The sequence below is a fragment of the Pinus tabuliformis genome, chromosome 3_2 (assembly GCF_031772625.1).
Source record: "Pinus tabuliformis cultivar Carrire ecotype Pingquan chromosome 3_2, CPIR1, whole genome shotgun sequence".
NCBI lineage: Eukaryota > Viridiplantae > Streptophyta > Pinopsida > Pinales > Pinaceae > Pinus > Pinus tabuliformis.
In genome coordinates, this window is record NC_142302.1 from 873,256,497 (window position 1) to 873,283,849 (window position 27,353).

Genomic DNA, 27,353 nt, shown 5'->3' on the forward strand with positions numbered 1-27,353 from the left:
CTACAATTAATGGCTTTGGCATCATGGATGAACCATGAGGATTCAAGAGCTATAGAGATGAAAAAGATATTGGCAAGAGAGCAAACTGAACCTATTTTGATTAGAACTGAACAATAAAATCCCGTGGCCCTCATCAATACCCATAATTTGATTACAAATGATCCTCAACTGGTACCTAGATATCTTGCTGCCCAAGAGCAAGCAATTTCACATTTTGAGGACATGTTTAGGATGATAGGAGATGATAGTATACATGTGTTCTTAAGGAGATGGAACACCCTACTATATAGCTTAAAGCTTAGAGAATATCACTCCCCTCAAAGGTTGAGAGAGGCACTCAACAAGACATCGATGTATAAGCAATCTATGCGAAGGTTGAAGGTCAATTGGATAGGCCTAAAACTAAATCCACCACTAGTCTTAGGGGTGTTAGATGGGAGAAAAGGAGAAGAAGAAAAGAGGTAGTGGGAAGAGTTAGAAAAGAAAGTTGGCTTCTATGAACAAGAAGAGGAGACCACAATAGAAGCATCGGATGTCAAAGAGGCTACGAAAGCCATGAAGGATATGGATATTAACTAAGTTTCTCAGAGGATGAGCAACCCTTTTAGTAGGGGGTGATGATGAGCGTCATCATTGGGTAATTATATGGGCCTTAATTCACCTCCTATCTTAGTCAAACTAGGTATTCTCATAACTTATTGCATGCTTTTGATTAGATTTTGTTTATGAGGTGAGTTAGAGTTCGATATTTTTCTTTGTGGTCTAATGTCCATTTAATGCAGGATTAAAGGAGAAAATCAAGGAATTTTGGCAAAGACCAATGTCAAAACTTGAATGGGACAAAGGAGAGGGATTATAGGAAATTAATCCTCCTCATTTAATTCCCCTCCATTCGAATATTCCTCCATCATCTCGAAGTGAAAATAGCCAAATCATGAGGTCTAGAAGGTAGTCGACCAAGTGAGAGACAAAGCACCATTTTATCTCAAGTTTAGGAGCCAAGCCTCCCTAATTTTAAGGAAGTCGTTGTATACTTTATATGTATAAGTAGAGAGTCCTAGGACCTCAGTAGGATTCAGATTTTCATTGTAAAACTTTACTCCATTTTCGAGCTACAAGACTTGTGACAGTTCTTTTGGATGTCATTTGTTGTTTTGGTAATGATAATGAATTTTGTTTTGAGCCAGCACTGAGTTAACTCAGAGGGCTGAAGCTCTTGGTTTAGGGCCCAACCTTAGTAGCCAAGGCTCCTCTTGATTGTACATGTATGTTTATCATAGATTCATAGTTTAATTGCTACTTTTCTTATTAGATGCATTTCCATTACAAGTAGTGTAGATTAGATTGGTTGTGTGATAGTTTGATTCCATTTGTGCTTTATTGCAAGTAGGAGGTTAGCAAGGAGAAAAAGGATCACCGAAAGGTTGTTAGTAGGTGTCTCAGCCTCACTTCCTCCCTCTACGACCATGACTTGTGGAAGGGACCCTTAACCAGCCCCGAAAACACAGGTTTCCAGTTCTTTTATGAGCTTTGGAGTTTGATGTCTTTAAATTGGTATTTGGTTAATGTTGCAAGGTAGATTTCATTGTCATCTTTTCCATCTCCACTTTTGCAATAGATCTAAATCATGCTTTCATTCCCTTTAGAAACTTTCATCATGCATAGTAAAGGCAGTTGATTCATTAGTTCTGCTTTTCTAGTTTTTGAAAATGTATCTTGTTGCATGAATTTTTGGAAGACACACATGTTTTATGTAGAGCAGGTGCTTCGAGAGGAGACCTAGACTTAAGAGCTAGAAGCCACCTTCCACTTCATCCACCTTAGCCATCCCCTGTCTCAACCATCACCCTCACTAGTTTTTCATCATTTTGCACTGAAATTCTCCTAAACACATTGAGTGAATCTAGCCATTTCTTATCCTTGATATTGACTCTTGAGTGCTTCTAGACCTCCTAACGCTCCATTCCACCTATCACGCACCTTTCCTAAGCCTCCCAACACCTCCAATGCATCACAATTAGCTCTCGTATGTATCCTATAGGTTTCTTGTAGTTCCTACAGGATCATCCTGTAGGTTTCTAGTACATCCTGTAAGTTTTCCTGAAACGGTCTGTTTTGAGGATGAATTTATGGGAAACCTATAGGAAGTCACAAAAATCCTCCTAGGACCCCTCCACAGCATCCAACCACTTCATAAACCTTCCATCCATCCTCAAACACCTTCAATCCACCTGTCACATCCACAAGAACAATTAGTTTGCATACTTGATTTTGCCTAAAAGGACCAAAAAAGTGGAAACAAATTTAGTTTAGTTTCTTTACATTCACATTAGTATTGTTTGATGATTTTTACTTCTGCAACTTAGATGGTAGCATTTGTTTGTTTTTGATTGAGCATTTCTTCTTAGCATAGCTTCTTAAATGGTTAATTAGGGTATGGTGTGGTTTAGCATTACATGTTGGCTTTCTCCATTACTGTAGTAGAGTAACTCTCTTAGAGCAGATTTTCCTTTCTTCTATCAAAAGAATCAAGCTTCTTCTGACTCTATAGAAGTCTGGCTTGGAACCCCAGTGATCTCTCACCAGTTGAACAGTGACAATAGGCAAAACCATCACTTTTACTTATGCATACAACACTGTCACCTCCAAGTTTGTACGGACCCGAGGTTGATAGGTAAAGTTGGTAGCCCAAGAGTTGTAGCATCCTTGCTACAATACTGGTGCTCATCATCAAAGTGGTTTTGTACTTAGTTACCATTTCAGTTCTTTCATTTAGTCAAATACCCCCACATCACTAAGCACCTCATTCAATAGTTCTTACATCATGATATGGGGGAGTTACCCAAATTCGAAGACCTATGCATACCAGAACACCCCAGTCAACAGTGCTTCACCTATGTTATGCATAAGGGGAGCCATATTATAGCTATTTGACTAGGAAGCACGCTTGAGGGCATAAATAGTTATCATCATCAACTATCAGTACATCAACTACCATAATGTTGACTAGACAAAAAACTAGTATTTGTCTAATTGTAATAAGTTTTGATTAGCCATCATAATGAGCATGGGACATGCCCACCTTATATAGACACATTTGTCTTTTAGGTTTTAACCAAAGCATGGTTACAATTTATACTCGGTCAAGGGGTTTTTCTCTAATTGTCTCCACAACAAGTTATCCTCTCTCTTAAAAGGTTGATCAGACTCTCCATTAGAAAATAAAACGTGATGTATTTTGGTTATACAATTCCTCCTAACCTCATTCATCATGGGGAAACTATTAACGCTGAAAAATCATACACTTGTTAGTAAAATCCATAAGACACTAAAAAGTATCCAATAGAATGCACAAGTAAACATTTTCCAGCAAAATAAATCATGAAGTTTAAAAAATAAAAGTTCTCCTATGGCCCAAAGTTTATAAAGAAAAACCAATTGAGACCACACATTTATTCTTCAATAAACGCGTGCATGCAAAATATGTTTCGAAAGTAGTGTGTGTTGGGTCAATTTATTATGCGAATTAACACAAGTATTTAATTATTAATCCAGGTTTGTAGAACTTAGAAGCATGTCCAAAGTCTATGGATTCCAATGGTAGTCAATGTTAGAAGATGAAATATAAAGATTGAAAGAAATGCATCTTACAAATATAAAATCTAATTAAGTAATTTCTTATTCACTTATGTAATATGTGAGGGATGAGGCTCCTAACTTAGGAGAACTAGGTTGTCCTTCCCTACAATACTACTTTCATGAAGAGAAATCCAAAAGCACTAATTAACAATGGTTTATGATGCAGAAGATGTAAAAGAAGAGGCTCCTAACTAAGGAGGACCAGGTTGTCCTTCTTCACAATTCTTGCTTCAAACCAAAAATGTAGAAATAACTTCAAATAAGAAAAGTAGAATGAAATTTAGTTTTAGTTCAAGATAAAATAGAAGGGGGATTTAACTTAAATTCCTATGTGTCCCTTCATATGTAGATTAGAATTAAACCAATATCCATTCAACAATCATCACACATCTAAATACATTTGAAACAAGAACTAATTTATGAAAACTATGAAATTTAACCAAAAACTGCACCCAGCTTGGTGTGGGGGCCCTCCACCCTTGCCTTGCACACTTGAAGAAATCTCAGCTACAACAACTTCAGTAAATCAACCAATCATGAACACTAAATTGAAATGAAACAGGTTCTTTAATTAACTTTCAGACCTCAAAGAGTCTCAAAATCAGATTACATAAATTCTACATGCTTAAGCCTTCAATAGTCTTGGCTTAAATAGAGAAATAATAAAAAAAAATTGACTAAAAAGTCTCTAACAACCTTATCTATCCTAATCCAATCTATCCTGGTCTAATCCACCCATTCAGTTACACAAAATTTGGAAAAATCCCCAAAATCATTAATTTTGACATATTTTCTAGGGATTTTCTCGACAAGAAGTCATGTTTAACCAGAGTTGACTGGGGCTATTTATGCTCAGTTTGACTGAACCAATAGGAATTCGTTCAATATTAGTTCCCAATATTTCTAGAAATGTGCTCAAATCATGCCCAGGTATCCTGCAAGTATGACTTCAATGGATCCATTACTAGAATTTCTTATCTTGTCCAAAAATGGACTTAAAACCCAATTTTTATAAAAACATCTAAAAATTGAAAAAATTAATTTATATACCTGTATATGCATAAAGTGGTGAAAATAAGGTGTATATGGATGTTATATGGTTGAGAATGATGGAAATTAGGTGTATTTTAATAAGCAAAATTTGATCAAAACCAAGGGCCAACATCTCCCCCTTGTCGATGTTGAAGCATGTCCTCATGCTTGCCTCCTCCATTGTTTTGATATTCTGTCCCTGTATGTTGACTGACCTGTTGATGTACCTATGGCTCTGACCCCTGAAGATGAAGCTTCCTATTGAGATGCTTGTGAAAGGATATCTATGCCTTCAACTTTTAAAATCAAAACCATACTTGTTTCAGAAACTGAATTTTAACCTTCTTCGCTTTTAATTAACACCATACTTGCAAATCAAATCTCATTCTGCCTTTAGAGACCCTTAAATTCTGAAATAAAGAATCCTTTTTATTTCTTTAAAAATCAATTTTGGAAAATATACTTCTGTCTATCCTTCAAATTGACTTTGATTTTTATTTTAAACTCTTCTCGAAGAAAAACATTCTCATATCAATATTCTTTAATTCAAAGACAATGTTCGAACTCCTAGGAAGCAAAAATAAATACATTTCCTTGAAATTTTAATCAAAGGATAGAAAAAAATTCTCAACTCTAAGCTCCTGAAACAATGAATCAAAGGACTTCCAAAAATCATTACAGTTTATCAAAGAGAGAAGATGTTGCTTAATGACCAGAGTCCTACTTTTCATAGAATGTCGTATATTGATCTATATCGAACAATGAGTCCACATTTGTAGCATTATTCATGCTTAATTTTTCTATCCATCCACCATTTTATGGTCTTCCATTAACCAAACCAGGAGAGCCATTTAAGCTCAAAGTTGACTTCAACAATTTTCCCCATGAAATTTTCAAAATAAGGGTTGAAAGAACCAGGAAAATATTCCAAATATAAATGAATTTGAGAAAACTACCTGCATGGAGCCTAATTAGGCTCGTTCTAAAGAAATCCCATGTTTACATTTTTCAAATTTCATTTTCATTTTCTCAAAAGAATCTATGAAAAATAGTGGCTTCTTAACAATTTAGAATTTTTAAAACTGTGCATGAGATGTTTCATCTCTAGAATGCAGCATTGAACCAACTCTTTGAGTATTTAAACCTCCAAATTCTTCCTCTCCATTCGTTTCACCATTTGACGTATCCAAATGCAAAATATTACATGTGGAATTTGGGATAGATGATCCTGAAAGGCAATCTTTTTGTGAGGCAAAGACTTGTACTAAAGATGACCTTGATAGATCCGTTGATATCAAAGTATCTATTGCATGAACAACCCCTTCTTTTACGAACAACTTGGGAAAAGTATTAGGAAGGTTTTTTTATAAGAAATTATGCTATTTGTAGAGCAGGGACCAAAACATGGGGATCTTTCCATGCTATAACACTAGCAAAAAAAGAAACTTAATATGTTTGTCACATGAAAAAAAAAAATATGAGCATTTCAACATTGCTAAAATATACCAATGTGCTAATGATCGCAATAGACTTGTGTCAAATAGGAGTTTTCATGCTTGAGCCATAAACCTAGAATAGGACGGGAAAAAGATCTAATCCAAATTGCAACAAAAGCTCTGGTTGATCATGCAACAACTTTTCATGAGTAGAAATTTCTCTCATAGCTCCATTTAAATCTTCACCTATATCGAAAATTCTCTCTATGCACATGGATGGAACAAATTTACCATTGTATATATATGAGAATAGGGAAAATTTATGCCCAGAGTGTGTATAAAAATAGTAAAAATTCTGCTCTTTGTATGTATCAAAATCAAAAACTCTGTGTTTTCACATACAACCATGCATGAGGAAATTGCGAGATTACCTGATCTTTGATTAACTGCAAGAAAACTTGTAGAAATTTCTAGGAAATGCTTGTTTTACCGTGTTAAACAAAACAATTTAAATTAAAAATCTTCTCTCGACATTTCAAAATCTACAGGTGGTAGCATGTGGCAGTGTGTATCTATGGTGACAAATCCTTAACTGAAGTCACATTTTCCATAATATGACACCTCTTGAATAAAATCCTAAGTTTAACTATCCTTGTAAGCCTCTAACTATTGATAAATTTATGGATTGACTCTTTCCTGCCACTTGTGAAACGCTTGGGATTTTCTTGAGAGAACGGTTAGCTTGGTGTAGAAAAAATCTCGGCCTCTGACTTCATCATTTAAACTAATTTATTTCCCTCTATTTCTCCACACACTCCTTTAATTTCTTCACCCAATTCCATGCTATTCTCCATAGCATAGTGATTCCTCCACACAGGGTTTCTTTCTGCATTTGTTAGGCAGTCTTCTTCATTGTTATTTCTACTTTGTTCCTACACAATTTTCTTCTTTCCACGGCTCAGAGTCTCACAAATTTTACTACATCTATCCTTCTATAGCCTAGAGTATCCTCTATGGCTAATCAACACTACTCCACAACTCACATCATTTCAGAATTGCATATTTCTTTGAGTTTCAGAACTACAGACTTCTCTTTGAAAATTTGACCATTATGATTTGACCCTCTGATGTCAATTTCAAAGTTGTTGTGATTTGAAATTTTGTTTCATAAGGCATTAACTAATTCTATTGTATGCCCATCTTGGTTTCAATCATTTCATGGCTGCATTTGTATTTGCAATGATATATATATATATATATATATGCACCTTTTCATTGCTTATAGTTTTGCCTTCATACATATATTTATCATTTTATTCATTTCTTCTGATTTTGATTTTAAAATGACCATTGGATAGGTCATTTTGAAATTCAATATTTTTATGTTGACTCTAACCCTTGGGTTTTGTAAGCAAAAAAAGAATTCCTCAAGGGAAAAAATATTGTCCTCAATTTTGGATCAAAAATTCTTATAGGAAAATGCAAGGATATAATGAATGAAATATGATTATGATGGATAGGATAATGAGTATAGGTATCATAGGGTAATGAATAAAATGAATGTAGGTATGGATATAAATAGATATGATTATGATGAAGCTTATAGGACTTCAATGTAGTATGACAAGATGCATATCCAAGCTAAATTTGCTTTAAACAATCTCTAGATAATTTTTAAAAAATCAAAGGTTCTAAGAACATTTTTTTTTTACACTTACTATACTTGTACTTCCATAATAGCTTGATGTCAATGCTAACTGATGATGTCCTTTGTGGTTCATTTTTTACTCATGATGATGGTTCTTTAAGGATATTCCTTGATGGAATGTAGACACTAGTTTCTACATCTGATATTCAGGTCCCTTTTATATTGTATTTGACCAGGTCCCTCACTGATCTTTATTCAGGTCCCTAACCGACAAATGTTAATGCAGGTGCTTTATTCAAGTCCCTTAACTGATAAATGTGAATGCAGGTTCTTTATTTAGGTCCCTTATCAAACCATTGCATGGTTTTCCTTTTATGAATCTTCCCCCCTGCTGATCTTGAGACTTGTCCTCAAGTCTTGTGGAGAATGATCTTGTAAAATGACAGAAGAAAAAGTAAAAGAAATTGGGAAATTCATATCGGCCAAACTAGTTGGTTTTCCCATATGACTTCGACTTTGTATTGTGCCAGTTTCCTAGATTTTCACAACCAAACTCCTTTATTATTTTTTATTTTTTCTATATTTTTTTCTTTTATTTTCTAGATGGAGGTGGGGTGTAATGGAGTAGGGAAGTATGAAAGGCTTATGAAAGTAGTTCGGGTTGAATTCACAATCTAGTAGTAAATGGATAGATAATAAGTTTGGACTTCAACATGCATGATCACGGAGCTTAACATACAATATGGATGATGGATGAAATAATGACCAATATGCCTTACGAAAGGCCTCTTTGGCAATGGATGTGACTTTTCATGGTACAAAACTTGAATTCTTCTTCTGATGATTAGCTTCATGCCTTTTTCCTTGATCTCGATTCACGTTGTAGGGTTTGTTGGTGTTGTTGGTCAACAACTAAGAGAAAGCTTCACAAATTTGAGTTTCATTGGATGAACTCAATATCAGGTGAATTCCCACTTCATTTTTGCTTGGTTACTTTCATTTCATATTTTTAGATATGAATTTCTAAGGATTTATTTTGAAAATCCTTCATCTATGAAATTGACCTCTCAAATTTTCTGGGGACCTGCAAAAACATAGCACTTGCATACAATACAATATTAGATGATGGAGGAAGAGAGGTGTACACTCTCTCTTCTTCCAAGAAATATGTATAATAATTACAAGCAATGCTTAAAAATAAGTCCAAAGATGATATTAAAAGAACTTGCATTTGTTTACCCCCTTCAGCAATGGTGGCAAGCCTAAACCTCCTAGCGATATTTCATTCACACAATATTTGTTTTATGTCCAATCAGAGTGATTCCAAATCCAATTTAAGTTGAATTCATATAGGTACTTCTAGTATAAACAGGCTTTTAAGATAGTTTGAAATGATATGCTAAAAATGATAAAAAGTACCATGTTTGATATAGTTGCTTGTGATTTGTTTTACTAGACCAACAATCACAGTTTGTAGTGCAACTTCTTCGTTAAAGATTGGATTGATGTGATTCCACTTGGAGATTAACATAGATTAGTTCTTTTATTTACAATAGAAGCAGGTTTTAAAAATTCTTAGGCTTGATATCACAAAATTGGTGATGAACAACACTAAGAGGCGGAGTTTTACTATGCTAATTTGAAGACATGTAGTCAGTAAATGTGGCATATATTTTTCATTTGACCTCCAAATGAGATGATTCAAATTGTTTATTGATCTATACTTTAATATCTATCTCACATATAAATATGTTTTGAAACTAGGATGATTTCTTATACTAAATATGCCAATGAACAGTCAAGACCTAGAATTGTCACCATGCAGATTTTTCAACAAACAATTAGTATTTTAAGAATAAATTTTTGATATGGTACCTGATTGAGGTGATTCAAATTGATTTGAAAACTAGATTCCAAGGGATATATTTCCTATGAAATTCAAGTAAAAATGTTTTCATTAGACACCTCAAATCAAGCCTGTACTAACTTTGTCCTCAAACATTTCACTTGAGAGCTAGTTTTGATTTTGATCACATTTTTATTTGTGATATAAATTGAAAATTTCAAAATAGATTCAAAAAATACATTTCAAGAGATATATTAAAAACATGATTTCAAATGACCCTATATGGTTACCCAAATAGTATTGTTCTTACTGCATTTTTCCATGTAATCCCCTCAAATGAGTATTGAACAATGATGTGAAATTTTATTCATGGGAATTTAAACCAAAAGTCTTATTGTGAAATCATTCTACTTATATATTTATTTATGTTATTCTATCCTACTCTATTGTAGATAAATAAATCATTCTCTCAAGTATAAGAGAATTTCCAATGCGTCCATTTTCATAACAAGGTCATGAGTAAATTGACATCCAAATTTGAAAAATATACTTTAATGAATGTTTGGACATTAAAAATTATTTGATCATAAAGATTTGATGCTAAAGAATGATGAAAAATGGAGTGGTGTTGTGACCTAATGACTAGTTGAAACCAAGTTTGAATGTGATCTTTAAGTTTTTTATTTTGCTCAACTATCATAGCACAAAGTTCTTCTTGTGGAACTTGTTCAAAATCTTGAATGCACAAGGGATCTTGTGATATACATGCTACAAATTCTTCAATTTCAGGTTCTAATGTTTGATCTTCATTGCATGTGATCCATGACTCATTCACCTCCTTACAAAGATAACTAGAAGAATCTTCTATGTTTTGTTCTTGAGGATCCTCTTCATGGATGCTTTGTTCCTCTTCTAACTTCTGAAATGAAGATTCATCCCTAGTGACCATTCTAAATTGTGGACAAGGATTTGAGAAGATCCTTGTGGTGCTATACCCTTCTTCTCTAAATGACTTATTTAACATCATTTTTTTAGATCTTTTCTTGCAAATGGATGTTGTAGTTATTACATTTTTATTTATTTTTTTGTTGGGGGGTTTTGTTTTGAGAATCTACTTTTCTAATTTCTATGTCTAAAAATAAATAACCATAATGAAAAGTGTTTTTGTTTTTATGTTTTGTTGTTGTTGTTATTTATTTATTTATTTAAACGATCTTCCTAATTGACTATATTGAAGTATGCTTCCTTGGCAATGACGACAAAATGTTGGGTCAATTTACTATGCAAATTAACACAAGTATTTAATTATCAATCCGGATTTGCAAAACTTAGGAGGATGTCCAAAGTCTATGGATTCAAATGGTAATCAATGTTTGAAGATGAAATATAAAGATTGAAAGAAATGCATATTACAAATAAAAAATCTAATTAAGTAATTTCTTATTCACTTATGTAATATGTGAGGGATGAGGCTCCTAACTTAGGAGAGCCAGGTTGTCCTCCCCTACAGTACTACTTTCATGAACAAAAATCCAAAAGTAGTAATTAGCAATGGTTTATGATGCAGAAGATGTAAAAGAGGAGGCTCCTAACTAAGGAAGACTAGGTTGTCCTTCTTCATAATTCTTGCTTCAAACCATAAATGTGGAAATAACTTCAAATAAGAAAAGGAGAATGAAATTCAGTTTTAGTTCAAGATCAAATCGAAGGGGAATTTAACTCAAATTGATGCCTGCCCTTCATATGTAGACTAGAATTAAACCAATATCCATTCAAAAATCATCACACATATAAATACATTTGAAACAAGAACTAATTTATGAAAACTATGAAAATTTAACCAAGAAGTGCACTTAGCTTGGTATGGGGGGCCTCTAGCCTTGCCTTGCACACTTGAAGAAATATCAGATACAAATGCTTGAGTAAATAAACCAAGAATGAACATCAAATTAAAATGGAAAATGTTCTTCAATTATCTTCAAGTCTTCAAAGAGTCTCAAAATCAGATTACATAAATTCCACATGCTTAAGCCTTCAATAGTCTTGGCTTAAATAGAGAAATAATAAACAAACTTGACTAAAAAGCCTCTAACAAAATTATCTATCCTAATTCCATCTATCCTGGTTGAATCTACCCATCCAGTTACACAAAATTTGGAAAAAACCCAAAAATCACTAATTTTGACCTATTTCCTAGGGATTTTCTGGACAACAGGTCATGTTTGAGTAGAGTTGACCTAGCCTGTTTAAGATCAGTTTGACCGAACCAATAGGAATTTGTTCAATATTAGTTCCCAATCTTTATAGAAATGTGCTCAGCTCGTGCCCAGGTATCCTACAAGTATGAATTCAATGGAGCAATTATGGGAATTTATGATTGTGTCCAAAAAAGCACTTAAACCCCAATTTTTATAAAAATATCTTAAAATTGTAAAACTTAATTTATATATCTGTATATGCATAAATTGGTCGAAATAAGGTGTATATGGATTGTATATGGTTTAGAATGATGGAAGTTAGGTGTATTTTGATAAGAAAAAATTTATAATAATCGAGGGCCAATAGTGTGGTTGCAGAAAAGGATGACTCAACGATCCAGCACCACTCTACACACTTGGGGCCAATTCTTTGACATTAAATTAATCCAATAAACTGAATTCGAGCCACCTCGAAAATATGTATACCTCAATGGAAACATCTTGTCCTACTCATGTGTTATTATCATGCATGAACCAAGAGGGGGAAGAAGGATTAAAAAAATTCTATATAAACAGGCCATGGGAGAATCAAAACATGAGACAATGGTATGTTGCCCAAATTGTTATTTGATCAAACCACCATTTCATCGCTAAAGCCAGAGAAGGGAAGAACACTAGCATGTTGGCCATATTGCTTCTAAGAAATCAATCAACTTAGTGAGAGAAGATGAATCCACCATTGGAGATTCTTCATACTTCTTTGAGAGAAAGGAGAAACTTGCAAAGAGTTTGAGGAAGGGAAACCCATTTGCTAAGGATTTTTGGGCTCCATATCTCAAATAATTCTCGTCAAATGTCTAAGATTCATCTATTGTATTCAACCTCTGTTACCAACAGTCAATAAAGGGATTTTTTTTTTTCCATTCTCTTATTGATTTTTTTGCTCCATTTGAACATTCTTTGTGTATTTACCTCTTTGTTTAGTTTATGTTTATGTATGCAATGTTTCCACTAGTTACAATGTTGAGTTTATTTAACTTTGTCCACGAACAACACCAATTTTGTCTATGATCATTTACAGGGAACAATCAACTGCTAAGGGGGTATCTTTTGGTACACTTGTGCTCCAAAAACAATACAAAAACAATGAAAGAAATCCATGGAATGCTTTAAAATAGGAACAAGATAGAAATAAAAAATATGGACCAAATCCTCTGGGTTGAGCCCAAACCCAAGGGTTTCAACCCTCTAAACTAGCTCAAATGCAGATTAATAACCAACTTCTCATTATTAGAAAATAGTAGTGTCATACATCACAGGAAGGTTAACAATGAAAATGTCAAGCCCTGGGCTCAATAACAACTCCCAGGTGAATCAAAAATTCAAATCCTAATGAGCCTTTCCTCTCATTTATTTATACAAAAGTGTAGCTGACAGAAACTCCCTTGAAAATAGGAGTGATTCCCTCCTTGATCTCAAAAATTGTGGATCTTGTCCTCCTTGAGCTTCTCATGCACTTGGAGGTACTTAGCTATCAGTGAATTTGAGATTGTGAGTGAGGATTTGATGATCTCAAACCGATTTAGAGAGTTAAGGAGGTCGAGAAGCCTCCCTAGATTCCCTTCTAGATGTCTACATCTATCCCTCACATAGTATATGCCTAAAAAATGCTTATTTTTCCTACAATCTAATCACATTATGCCACATACTATGACAAACAACTTTTACTCTTATTACTAATCATATTATAACAAAAAATGTGAATTAATGTGAGAAAAGGATAGTTTTAAGGTTGGACGACAACATAATGAACTTCAAGATATACCTATTGATGGGAATCATCATGACCCTCCTGTTGAAGGTGTTTCTCATCCTTTGAGAAATTTAGTCATCCACATCAAGCTCATTCATTGTTGTGGTGGCCTCTCTGACATGCCGAGGCATCTAAGTTGGTGTGCCCTCATGTGGATAAAAATGTGCATTTTTCTTTTTCTCTGTCCATACCTTTTGTTCCTTTGGCTAGTCCCCTTCTTCTTGTAAGCCCAAAAACAAATTTGGATTGAGTTTGAGTCCTATCCATTTGATTTTTAGTCTTTGCATGATTATTTTGTACAATAGGCTTCTTTCCAAGGAATTCATTAGCATTTCAGGAGAGTGATACTCTTTGATTTGGAGACTGTGGGGTAAGTCATGTCACCTTCTCTGAAAAGCTTGTAGGCTCTTCATTCCTGACATCCTAAAATTTTCCTCAAAATGCAGAATGACTTTCTCTTAGGTTTCTATGTATCTAGGTGATAAAACAGGATTAGAGGTAATAAGGTTATGATTGCTGATGGCAATGTTAGGACTTAGTAGCTCTACTCTGATATGCAAGGGTTCCTTGTCTTCTTTTATCATTACCTTTTTCACTTCTTCCACCCTTGCCTCATCATGAGTCAACCAAGATGCCAAATCCATTAGTTGCATGTCTGCTAATCTTGAATTGGGATCCCATAAATTTAGATATGATACAGTAAAATTGTGTATATATAATTCAACTACCTTTTCCCTATCTTCCATACTAGCTTGTTCCAAAACTCAATAAATTTCCTGTAGTTTTGAAAAAGAAAAGATCCATATTGTCCTAGTTTATTAATATGGAATTGCAACCACTCTTCCTTGAGGAAAAGAGCATATTATTGTGATGACTTCCTACACTATATGGCTTCCATAGAGAGACTTTCCATAATGGCAACTTGTGTTTCTTTCCCTCACAGTTTCTCTCTCAACCTTGTGCTTTCTGCCTATAGTTGCTCCATCATAATTAACTCTCTTAGTCTCAAATCACTCAACTCCTTGCCCATTTCAGTGAATTTCTCCTCCATAAGGCCAACATATTCTGCATGCGTAGATTTGGCAATTTACATCCACCTATGTGTTCTTCCTCTCTCTAATTCCAATTTATAGATGAGTAGGACTCCAAACTTTTTAGGTACAATCCTTCCTGCAGCTTCTTTTTCTACTCCTGTAGCATTTCTTATTTCTCTTGTAACTGCCCATGTTTCTCTTGTAGCTCCTCTTTCTTTACTTGCTCAATGAAAACTTATGTCTTGGGTTTCTTGAAGGTCACTTCCCTAGTGGTGGGCCTTCTATCATATGTCACAGTTGGTTTTAGTTTTCCCAAAGAAGAGGTAATCTCCTCAATTTTTCCTTCACTAGGCCCCACTTCTCCCTTTTTACAAGGTGACTCCTCAATAGTGATAGGGACCTCTAAAGGAGGCTGTGGTTTCCCCTGCTTGATCCTGGTGCTCTTCCTTGCTTTGAGATATATGGGACCTTGCCTCGGTCACCTCCTTTTGGTCTTGACAGGTGTGGTCAATGTGGCCAATGTGGAAACCAATTCTTACTCTCAATTCCCCGGAGAAATACTTGTCTGAGGTCCTTTCTTCTATTTTCATTTGGATTTAGAAGTATTCTTAGGGCTTCCTTTTTCTTCTACCTGTTTCTCTCCTTTTTCTTTCCTAAGCTCGACTTCTTCTCCCTTTGTTCCTACTGCTTCTTCATCCTCTGTTCTGCCTACCTCTTCCTCTTCTTTTTTCCTCCTTCTAGTCCAATTTAAGGGTGTAAATTAGATAATCAATCTAAAATTCGTGAACTTAGAAGCACACCAAAATCTATGGTTTAGAGACTAATTCTGAAACATTAACACTTTAACTAGCTTGATATCTTAAGCATTGTTACCAAGAAAACTTCAATATCCCTTAGAGGAGATGGACTCAAAAATATTCCATTGATGAAATCAACACTTCTAGACCATCAGTTACTATCAATCAAATAATTAATTAACCAAATTTAAACAATCCAATCACACATAAGCAATTTGACCAAAATGAGCAATTTTAACAATATTAACCATTGAGAATGAAAGGAATATCAATCTCCTTTATAGGAGTTCACTTCATAATACTTCTGGTCAAGCATAACAACAACCAATATTGTCAAATAATACTAAAAATCAACATAAATTACGACAATGAAATTACAGCAAACTAAAAGATCCAACCATTGACAATTTTAATCATTGAGAATGAAAGGAATATCAAGCCCCTTTACAGAATGTCGCTTGATAATAGTTCTTGTCAAGAATAACAACAACCAATATTGTCAAATAATACTGAAATGCAGAATAATTTAACACAATGAAATTGTAGCAAACTAAAATATCATACCATACAATTAGAAACAAGTGTAGAGGCTTGGCAATGGGGCCCCCCCATGCTTTTCTTGCACACTTGAGTTGAAAACCAGCTAAAATAAATTGAAGAATATGATAAGAATCATCCATTAGTCACAATGAAGACTTGAGAAACTTTGAATCAATTTACCTCAACCAGGTAGCTATTTCAAACATAAGATACCATAATATGTCTTTCTACCTCAAATCCTACATGTTGGAAATAATACTTGGAGGGGGGGGGGGGTGAATCAGTATTAGCAAGTCAATTATTTTTCATTTCACAATCAGATTTGTATACGCTACTTCAATTAGTGAAAACTGCATATATACGCAACTATAGTTAAGGAAACTAGCATATAACCTGCAGACTTATAATTTAATTTATTCTTCAGATGTTGATCATTAATCTGTGCATCAAAACCATATAAATAGTAACCAGGTATAGTAAAATAGAGCAGACAGTCACACACAAGATATAGGGTGGAAACCCAATGTGGATGAGAACCACCTACTGCAATTCGTCTCTATCTTATTTTAATAAGAAACTTCTTTTTACAATGTTTCTGTACTGGTGCAGTCTTATACCACTACGCAGGCTTCTACCTACAGAAGGCTACAACCTTCTCTCATTCTCTAGATTCTCCTGGAAGGGAGCTACAACCCCCTTAGCTCTTGAACTAGCTGAAGTACTAGTACATAGGTGCTAGCCTACTGAAGGCTACAACCTTCTCTTTTCTTCTAGGGACCGCGTTTCATAAATTTTCAGACTGGATCCATCAATAACATCAATCAAACATTAAATATACCTGCATCAACCAATCTCCTATGTACCCACCAAAACTAAATCAAACAATAACTTCTCTGAATGTCGTAACCATAATACAATAACACTAGCCAGAAACCAATCCAGAACCCAAAACACAACAACAATAAATAGAAGTAGCTAAAACATATTTTATGGGACGTACACTACTTCAATATGTAGAACTTGTGTGCATACGTTCTTATATCAAGGCAAACCTGCATATACACAGTTTTGAATTAGCGAACCAGCATGTATATGAATCTTTGCTGTGCTGAACTTGTGTACAGATCTGTAAAAGATAATTTACCCTTTTCAACTATTCAGATATCAGTTTTACCCAGATCATTAGATTTACAGATCAAGTCATGCGCCAAATATAAAAGATCAAAATCACACAAAGATACTTCTCTTCAAGCTTTAAGATCTTGATCCATCAATATAACTTATCCTTCTTCTAGCGCTCAGGTTCCTCCTTGATTCAGATCTAGCTATACACCATAACCTAATGACTAGTATATTAGATCTTTCTCTTCATAAGATATTCAATCCTTGAGTGCCTTTGCCTAATGATCTCCTTCCCCTTTTATAGTCTTAGGCCTTACTCAATACCATGGTCCAAAAACCATTTAGAACCAATATTTGGGTCCAAATACCTGGGTTCAACACTTCGGATGAGATACCATGGTCCAAAACCATAGGTCTGAATACCAAGGACCAAAAACCAAGTTTTCCAAACTGTACGCACTTTTCTGTGCACAAAAGTGTGTGTATACGCATACACACCTTTTGGTCTATGAATCTACGTGTATATGCGGCTTGGTCAATAGGAACCTGCGTATACCTCCTTTTTCTTTATTCTGAGTGCCTGTGATTCTGAACTGTCATTTGAGTGATTTGTCAAATGTGTTGCCATCAAGGACAATACCTGTACCATAGTGCCAAGCCTATGTCATAATGCCAACAATATCCCCCTTTGGAGTTGATGGCAACCCCAAGTCACTCAACGTCATTCTCCCCCTTTGTCATCAAGGACAAAGGGTTATGCTCCCCTTGAGTTCATGATGAAATATCTACTCTGCAGTGCTGTCCATGCTCCCCCTGACTGTAGGCAAGGTCTGCAAAAAAATGTTCTATAAGAAAGAACATGACTCTATACATCATAAATGACTTTCTTATCACCAAAGACTCATACATACATCCATCTCCCAACCAAGTGGGGATATACCAAAATTGACTCATCCACCCAACCAAGTGGGGATACACCAAAAGTTTGTTCATGATAAAACAAGAACATTACATCATCTGTCCCAGGCATAGTGGGGAAAAAATAGGTCATTACATGACCCTGATATTAAAAGAAATAGATGACATAGATACCAAATATCTAAGACAATATCAGCAACATTTGTCAATCACCATCCAAACTAGCAACCATGATCTCCCTCTACACTTGTTCCAACTGAATCAAAAACAACTGTGAAATTGTACCAAGATCTTCTAAGGTAATGCCAACAATGCATTATTAGAAGTATATGCTCCCACTAAACCTATTCCAGATGATCAGACCCACATCAGAGTCTTTTCATCCTGAGTCTGGCCCACTTTTTTTCTTCAAACCAACATATATTCGACTGTATCCACTAAAACCTACATATGTACGTAGATACGCTTCATGAAACTCACGTACACCCACTTTTCTCTGAAACAGATAAGTATCAACAACAAGATGATGCATCAACTACTCCCAGCTTCTGCCTGAGGTATTCAAATCTCTCTCTGGGCAGAGGTTTGGTGATTATATCAACAACCTATTCCTTGGAGGGAACATACACCAATTTGAATTTTTGTTCAAACACTTGTTCTTGATGAAAATGATATTTGATAGGTATGTGCTTGGTCTTGGAATGCATGACAAGATTCTTTGAAATATTGATTGCACTTGTATTATCACATAAAATGGAGATAGGTGGAGTAGAAGTGATTTGAAAGTCTTGCAATGTTTGCATCATCCAAAGGAGTTGTGTGCAACAAGATGCAGTAACCACATATTCTGCTTCAGTTGTAGATAATGCAATTGAACTTTGTTTCTTTCTGAACCAAGACACTAATCTGGAACCCATGAAGAATGCACCACCACTAGTACTTTTCCTAACATCCACGCTTCCTACCCAATCTACATCTGTATATGCATGAAGTGTGAGATCTGTATCTCTAGGATACCATAAGCCATAGTTTTCTATTCCCTGAAGATATTTGAAAATATTTTAACTGCTTGAAGGTGTGCTTCTTTTGGATTTTCCTGGAATCTTCCAACTATACCCACTGCATGCATGACATCTGGTCGGGTACCTATTAGATAGAGCAGACTACCAATCATGGATCTATAGGTTGGCTAATGTACTGCTATTGATTCGTCATTTGTGCTGAGGCTGCATCCTGTTACCATAGGGGTACATACTGGTTTTGAATATTCCATGCCATATTTCTCCAAGATCTGCTTGAGATACTTGGTTTGTGATACAAAGATATTGTCTTTGTTTTGTTGGACTTGTAAACTAAGAAAATATGTGAGCTCATTAAGCAAGGACATTTCAAATTCTTTCTGCATCACCAAGGCAAAGTTTTGACTCATGTCTTCTTCATTGCTACCAAAGATGATATCATCAACATACACAACAAGTATTAGCAATTTATCATTGTCAATTTATATATATATATATATATATGTATATATATGTATATTACTATTTGTTGATCCTTTTGAAAAACCTTGTTGATGGGGGTATTTGTCTAGACGATAATACCAAGCCCTTGGAGCCTGTTTAAGACCATAGAGAGCCTTTTTGAGTCTGCATACAAGTTTTGGATCATTTCCAAGGATAAATCCATCTAATTGCTCAATATACACTTCTTCTTTTAAGTCTCCATTTAGAAAGGTAGATTTCACATCCATTTGATATACTTTGAACTTATGAAAGCTAGAAAGAGCAAGGAACATTCTTATGGCTTCAAGTCTAGCAACCGGTGCAAAAGTTTCTTCAAAGTCTATACTTTCTTATTCAGCATACCCTTTACAAACAAGTCTATCCTTGTTTCTAATAACATCTCCATTTTCATTCATCTTGTTTTTGAATATCCATTTTGTCCCTATGACATTCTTATCATTTGTTCTAGGAACCAACAACCAAGTGTTGTTATTTTCAATTTGCTCAAGTTCTTCATTCATGGCCTTGACCCAGCATTCATCTTTGCATGCTTCACTTACATTTCGTGGTTCAATAGAGGAGAGAAATGCTAGATAGCTTGAAGCTTCTGTAATAGTTCTTCTTGTTTATACACCTGCCTCTTTCTGCCCCAAAATTTGAGTCTCTAGATGGTTCTTCTAGACGTACTTGGATGGAGTCCTTTCTCTTACCCTTATCTGTTCTTCTGCTGCCTCATAGGTTTCTTCTTCATCATTAGCCTAATTTGATGTTGAAGGATAGTCCTCGTCGTCTTCAAAATCTTAGAATTTTACCTGCTTTGACTTGTAGCCTACTTCATCAACCACCACATCAATACTTTCAACAATTTTTCCAAGTCTTTTATTGTAACACTTATATCCTTTACTTCGGGAAGAGTAACCAAGGAGCATGCCTTCATCTTCTCTAGGTTCAAACTTGCCAAGCTTTTCATCAATCCTTTTGATGTAACATTTGCTTCCAAAGACGTTGAAGTATTTTACAGTAAGCGTCTTACCATACCAAATTTCATGAGGAGTTTGAATGCTGTTTACTCGGATGTTTGTTTTGTTGATAATAGTAACGGTAACAAATTTAGCTTCACCCCAGAAGGTTGCAAGAGTTCTAGATTCATCAAGCATAGCATGAGTCATTTGTTGAACCATTTTGTTCATCCTTTCTACCACTCCATTTTGTTGAGGAGTCCTTGTAGTGCAGAATTCCCTTCATATTTCATGTTCTTCACAAAAGTCAAAAACTTCATCCGAGGTAAATTCCCCTCCTCAATCAGACCTGAGACATTTGATTTTATGATTTGATTCATTTTCAACCAAGGCTTTGAAAGCTTTGAACTTTTCGAAAGCTTCGTCTTTATGCTTCAGAAGTCCTATCCAACACATCCTTGAAAAATTGTCAATGAACAATATAAATTATTCTTCTCCTCGAGGTGACCTTTTCCATGATGGACCACATAAATCAGTATGGACAAGTTCAAGTGGCTTACTAGCTAATCCTTGCTTCTCAGGAAAATGTGTTCTGGTTTGCTTATCAAACTGACATGATTTACATATTGTATTGTCAAGAATTCTGATGTCAGGAAGATCACGAACAACCTAATACTTGCATGCTTTCCTTATTTGACGGAAGCTCAGATCCCCCAATCTTCTGTGCCATAGCTAGTGTTCATCATTTTTGCTTAGATAGCATTGTTGTTGTCCTCCCTTGAGTATTCATAAATTATTTGGAGTTCTTATGCCTTTGATCAATATTTCTCCTGTATCAAGCTCATGAACAATACATCCATTTGATCGAAATACTACCTCATTTCCTTGATCACACATTTGACTAACACTTAATAGATTATGCTTTAAGCCATCAACATACATAACATTTCTAGCTTTGACCTTTTCCTTTAAAAGAATAGAGCCTTTACTTTTTATGAGCACAGGAGTGTCATTTCCAAATGAGACCTTCCTTTCCTTTTCTAAGGCACTATATGATTGAAGTTTTTCTTTATCACCTGTGATATGTTTCAAGCATCCACTGTCGATGTACCACTAATTTTCCTATCCTTCCACATATAAGCCTATACCACATCTTTCTGGTTGCAGTTCTTTCTTTCTCCATGTTTTGGGACCCAATGAAGCTTGCTCCTTTTGAGATGTTTGCTAAAACTTGCTCCTGCATTTAGAATCTTCATGACCGAAGTTGTTACAAATAGAGCATTCTATTTCATTTTCAAGAGTAGAAAAGTTATTGTAGGTCCTCTTCATGATCCCAGTCACACTCTTTTGATTTCGTGCTTCTCTAGTCATGATGGTCTTGTAGGCAACACATTGAGCAGCTTTGTGTCCACAGTTATGACATGAGAAACGTTGGCCATTAAATAAATTCATGTGATTATCAAATCTACTGACTAGGTGATTGTAGTTTCCATTGGCATTCATCCTTGAGACAAATTGAGAATGATTTACATGTGGTTGTTTGTAGCTTCTGTTCATCCTTGAAGTAGATTGACCTCGATTTACCTGGTGATTTGCTTTATGCCTTTACTGATGATTGTTAATCTATTCACTTCTCCTTGCTGCATCAAGATAACTTTTGGAGGTGGATGGCTTCTGTGCTTGAGATGCTTCTTCAGTATATCCAAGACCTGTTTTGATTAGAGGAGAACGTTTCACTTTGATAATCTCATCTAAAGTTTCAGATCCTTTAGCAAATCTAAGATTGAGATCTTTTGTTTTCTCAATATCTTTTCTAAGTCCCACAATTTCACATTCTAACTTTTCATTGTGTTTTTCTCTTTCAGCAAGTTTGAATGTCATGGTCTCTATAATCATACTCTTTTCTTCTAAATAGATTTTAAGTTTAGAAATTTCTTCATAGAGATCATCTTCATCTATAGCATCCAAGAAATCATCATCTTCAAAAGCCATCAAAAGTCTATAATCATTACCATGTTCATCTTCATCACTATTTGAAAACCCATCGCTTTCTTCATGTGTATAATAGCTATTTTTACTTACATTCCATTTTCTACTCCATTTAACTGGTTCCTTACCTTTATCAAGCTTATATTTATGAGGATATTTGGTTGCATAGTGACCGACTCTTTCACAACCAAAGAATTTGAAAGGTAACTTACCTCTGAATCTTCCAGAGCCCCATTGAATGTTCCTGACAAGATTTGATTCTTCCTCTCCTTCTGACGTATGTTTTGACTCATTGTATTCTCATTTTCTTGAAGCTTTGAATGTAGCTTCTCTCATGTCTGATGGACCCCCTTTTCTCATTTCAAAAGTAGTTAGGATTCCGTGCAGCTGTGACATAGTAATACTTTGAAGATTCTTCTTTTCTTCTATGGAAGAAATTTTTGATTCAAACTTTGAAGACAAGGATCTTAGAACCTTTTCATCTAAAGTGACTTCTTTTATCTATCACCCAGATTTTTCATACGATTAACAATCTCATCTATATTTAGGAAATAATTAGCTACACTTTCATCATTGTGCATTTTGAGAGTTTCATATTGAATTTTGAGAGATTGTAATTTTGCACGTTTTACTTGATCATCTCCTTCATAGCATAGAATGATCTTGTGTCATATTTATTTGGCGGTTTTGAGCTGCATAACCTTGACAAATTCTGATTGAGATAGACGCCCCAATAGAGTATTGACAGCCTTTGCATTTGTTTCATACTTCTTTTTACCAGTCGTATCTGTAGGAGTTGTTGATGGAAATGTGTATCCTCCTTCCATGATATCCCAAACTTCTATACCAAGATATTGAAGATAGGTTGTGATTCTTACCTTCCAATAGATGAAGTTGCTCCCATCAAAGATTGGTGGTCTGATAAATGCCTCTTTTTCGTAGTTGCTCATGATGATAGATCTTCCTTCAAGCGATCAATATTCTTCTGAAGGACCTGCTCTGATACCAATTGATGGAAATAATACTGAGAGGGGGGGGGGGGGTGAATCAGTATTAGCAAGTCAATTATTTTTCATTTCACAATCAGATTTGTATATGCTACTTCAGTTAGTGAAAACTGCATATATACGCAACTGTAGTTAAGGAAACTAGCATATAACTTGTAGAATTATAATTTAATTTATACTTCAGATGTTGATCATTAATCTATGCATCAGAACCATATAAATAGTAACCAGGTACAGTAAAATAGAGCAGACAGTCACACACAATATATAAGGTGGAAACCCAGTGTCGGTGAAAACCACCTGTTGCAATTTGTCTCTATCTTCTTTTGATAAGAAACTTATTTTTACAATGTCTTTGTATTGGTGTAGTCTTATACCAGTACGCAAGCTTCTACCTGCAGAAGGCTACAACCTTCTCTCTTTCTCCAGATTCTCCTGGAAGGGAGCTACAACCCCCTTAGCTCTTGTACTAGCTGATGTACTAGTACGTAGGTGCTGGCCTACAAAAGGCTACATCCTTCTCTTTTCATTGAGGGACCACATTTCATAAATTTTTAGACTAGATCCATCAATAACATCAATATAACATTAAATATACCTACATCAACCAATCTCTTATGTACCCACCAAAACTAAATCAAACAATCACTTCTCTAAATGCTAAAATGAGAATACAATAACACTAACCAAAAACCAATCCTGAACCCAGAACACTGTAACAATAAACAAAAGTACCTAAAACATATTTTATGGGACGTACGCTACTTCAATGTGTAGAACCTGCATGCATACACTCTTATATCAAGGCAAATCTGTGTATACGCAGTTTTGAATTACCGAACTAGCGTGTATACATGTCTTTGCTATGCTAAACCTGTGTATAGATCTGTAAAAGATAATTTACCATTTTCAACTATTCAGATATCAGTTTTACCCAGATCATCAGATTTACAGATCAAGTCATGCGCCAAATATAAAAGATCAAAATCACACAAAGATACTTCTCTTCAAGCTTTAAGATCTTGACCCATCAATAGAACTCATCCTTCTTCTAGCGCTCAAGTTCCTCCTTGATTCAAATCTAGCTATACACAATAACCCAATGACCACTATATTAGATCTTGCTCTTCATAAAATATTCAATCCTTGAGTGCCTTTGCCTAATGATCTCCTTCCCCTTTTATAGTCTTAGGCCTTACTCAATACCATGGTCCAAAAACCATTTAGAACCAATACTTGGGTTCAACACTTCGAAGAGATACCATGGTCGAAAACCATAGGTCCAAATACCAAGGACCAAAAACCAAGTTTTCCAAACTATATGCGCTTTCCTGTGCATGAAAGTGCGTGTATCTGCATACGCGCCTTTTGCTATGTGAATCTGCGTGTATACGTAGCTTGGTCAATGGGAACATGTGTATACCTCCTTTTCCTTTATTCTGAGTGCCTGTGATCTTGAACTATCATCTGAGTGATTTGTTGAGTGAGTTGCCTTTAAGGACAATACCTATACCATAGTGCCAAGCCTATGTCATAATGCTAACACTAATTATTTATATAAGTGTTTTTGGAACCAAATGCCTAAAAATGCTCAAATGCATTTATGAAAATCCTAGATAAAGGCTAATAGGTCAAATACATCCTTCTTATCACTAGAATTTGGGAGAAATCCCTCAAAATCCAAAACTACCCTGATTTTGTTCTCAAAATAGGGGATTTTCTGCATAAGTGGCCTAGTTTGACCAACGTTGACCAGGCGCCTCAGTGAACCTTTTTGGGAGAAAAATAGGATTTTCACCAACCTTGCACAGTGATGATTACCCAACAACTTTCATATTTTTTCCAACTATCCTACATATATGAAAACCATGGAGCTATTATGGGATGTTGCAACATCCTGTAATTACTGCTAAAATTTTAAGTTTAATGTCAACTTTTGCCAAAATTTAATTCATAAAAAGTAAATGATAAATATTACTAAGATGCTAAATTTCAAGTAATTATGGGTGATAAATGAGACATATGGAAGGAATATATAGCCAAAATATAGGTAATGTGACTAAAAATAACATCAAAAAGTCACACCCAACATTCCCCCAAGAGGAAGATATTGCATGTCCACATGCACAAAAAGTGTTCTTGTGTTGCTATCACTATTCCTCTGGTTCTTTTGCTTCCTCTTGTACGTACAACAAAATGGCTATATTGGCTAGGGCCATGTGAAGAACCTTCAACATTTGGTACTTTGTTTTCAATGCCTTCTTTTGGTGATACCATTTATGTGCATGTTTGGAGATTAGAAGTTCTCCCACTTCCAACCTCTTATTTCTCTTCTCTATCATCACTTGGGAAAAAAATATGTTCCTCTTCTGAACCATATTTCCTCTTCTAAAAATCATTACTTGTTATGAATTGATTCCATACAAAGTTATATTTTTGAAGCTCATGCATAATGATCAATTTTATTAACCCATGATGATAAAGACTCTTTTCTAGATTACTGTTTTGTTTTTGCACTCCTTTGGCCATCTTAGTGAGACTTCACAACAGGTAATAAGGCATATTGATTTTGTTGTCACCTTTCAATTGTTGTAGGAGTTTGACATGATATATAGACTATACTAAACCTTCCTTCACATGTAATAAATATATGAATGATATATACCATCTCATCCTTAGGATGCATTAGCCAACTTCTAGAGATTCCCTTTTCCCAATTGACTATTGACACTCTAGATCTAAAGATGAATGGGGGCCATGAATTATCTTTCCTTTCCCTAATTTTAAAGCATCTCTCTCCTACTTGAGGAAGGTTAATTATTTTTTCCATGATATCTTATGACAGTCTTATGGTGAGGTTTCCTATAGTAGCTTTTAATCCATCAAATGAGGTTGCAAACTCCATAGATACTTTCTCATTATAACCACCAAAATTTAATAGAAATGGAATCGAGTGATTTATTTAAAGAAATTCAAGATAGTCTCTATGAATTGATGCAAAATAAAAATTTCTTGGTTCAACCCTAGACATCATAATGATTTTATTTTTTCTCTCTGAAATTTCCTACTGTATATTTGAAATAACTTTTTTTCTGTCTCTAAAATTTTCCTTTTTTCTAGCACAATGTGATTTTTTTCTTTTTCTTTTTTATCTCGGTTCATTAAAAAAAAAAACATTATTTTTCTTTAATTCTTCCTTCCAGACTCCTAACCTTATACCAATCAGGGTTTATATGGATAAATTTTTTCCTGTTCACCAAAATCTGAGGAGAAATTATGCTCTCTATGACTAATTAGTTCAAAATTGTGTTCTTTGTGGCTCGAAATTTTACACTATGCTCCTCCCTACTTCAAAAAAAAGGTCGAATACATTGCTATTTTGATAGTTTTGGTTTCAAAATTCCCTCAAATGGAGTTATCTAAATCACCCTAAATCTGTCTTTCAAAAATTTCGGCACCCTATTTGACTTTGGCGAAACATAAACGATTTTATGGTGGAATCTATTATGGTGGAATCTATTTCATTAAATTTTATGTGTATTTTGTGACGAGGGAGGCATAAACATTGTTACAGGAAGACAACTCAGTTTCAAACAACCACCATTTGATTCTTACAAGCTATACATGCGAAAAATAATTCAGGTTTTACACACCAATAGTTAGATTCACATGGAATAATTATGCTTTTAAATTATGTTGGAGAACACAGGGTTTACATTCAGTCAAATGGTGGCATGAAGACATCAAAATCATTTCAAAATGAAAGTTGGGAAAAATTCTAGTTGAATAAGAATTACCTCCAAAAATTGTAACACCATTTTGACACAGCCTAAGCCTATCAAAATACCTCTAGAGCATATTCATTGGATCACT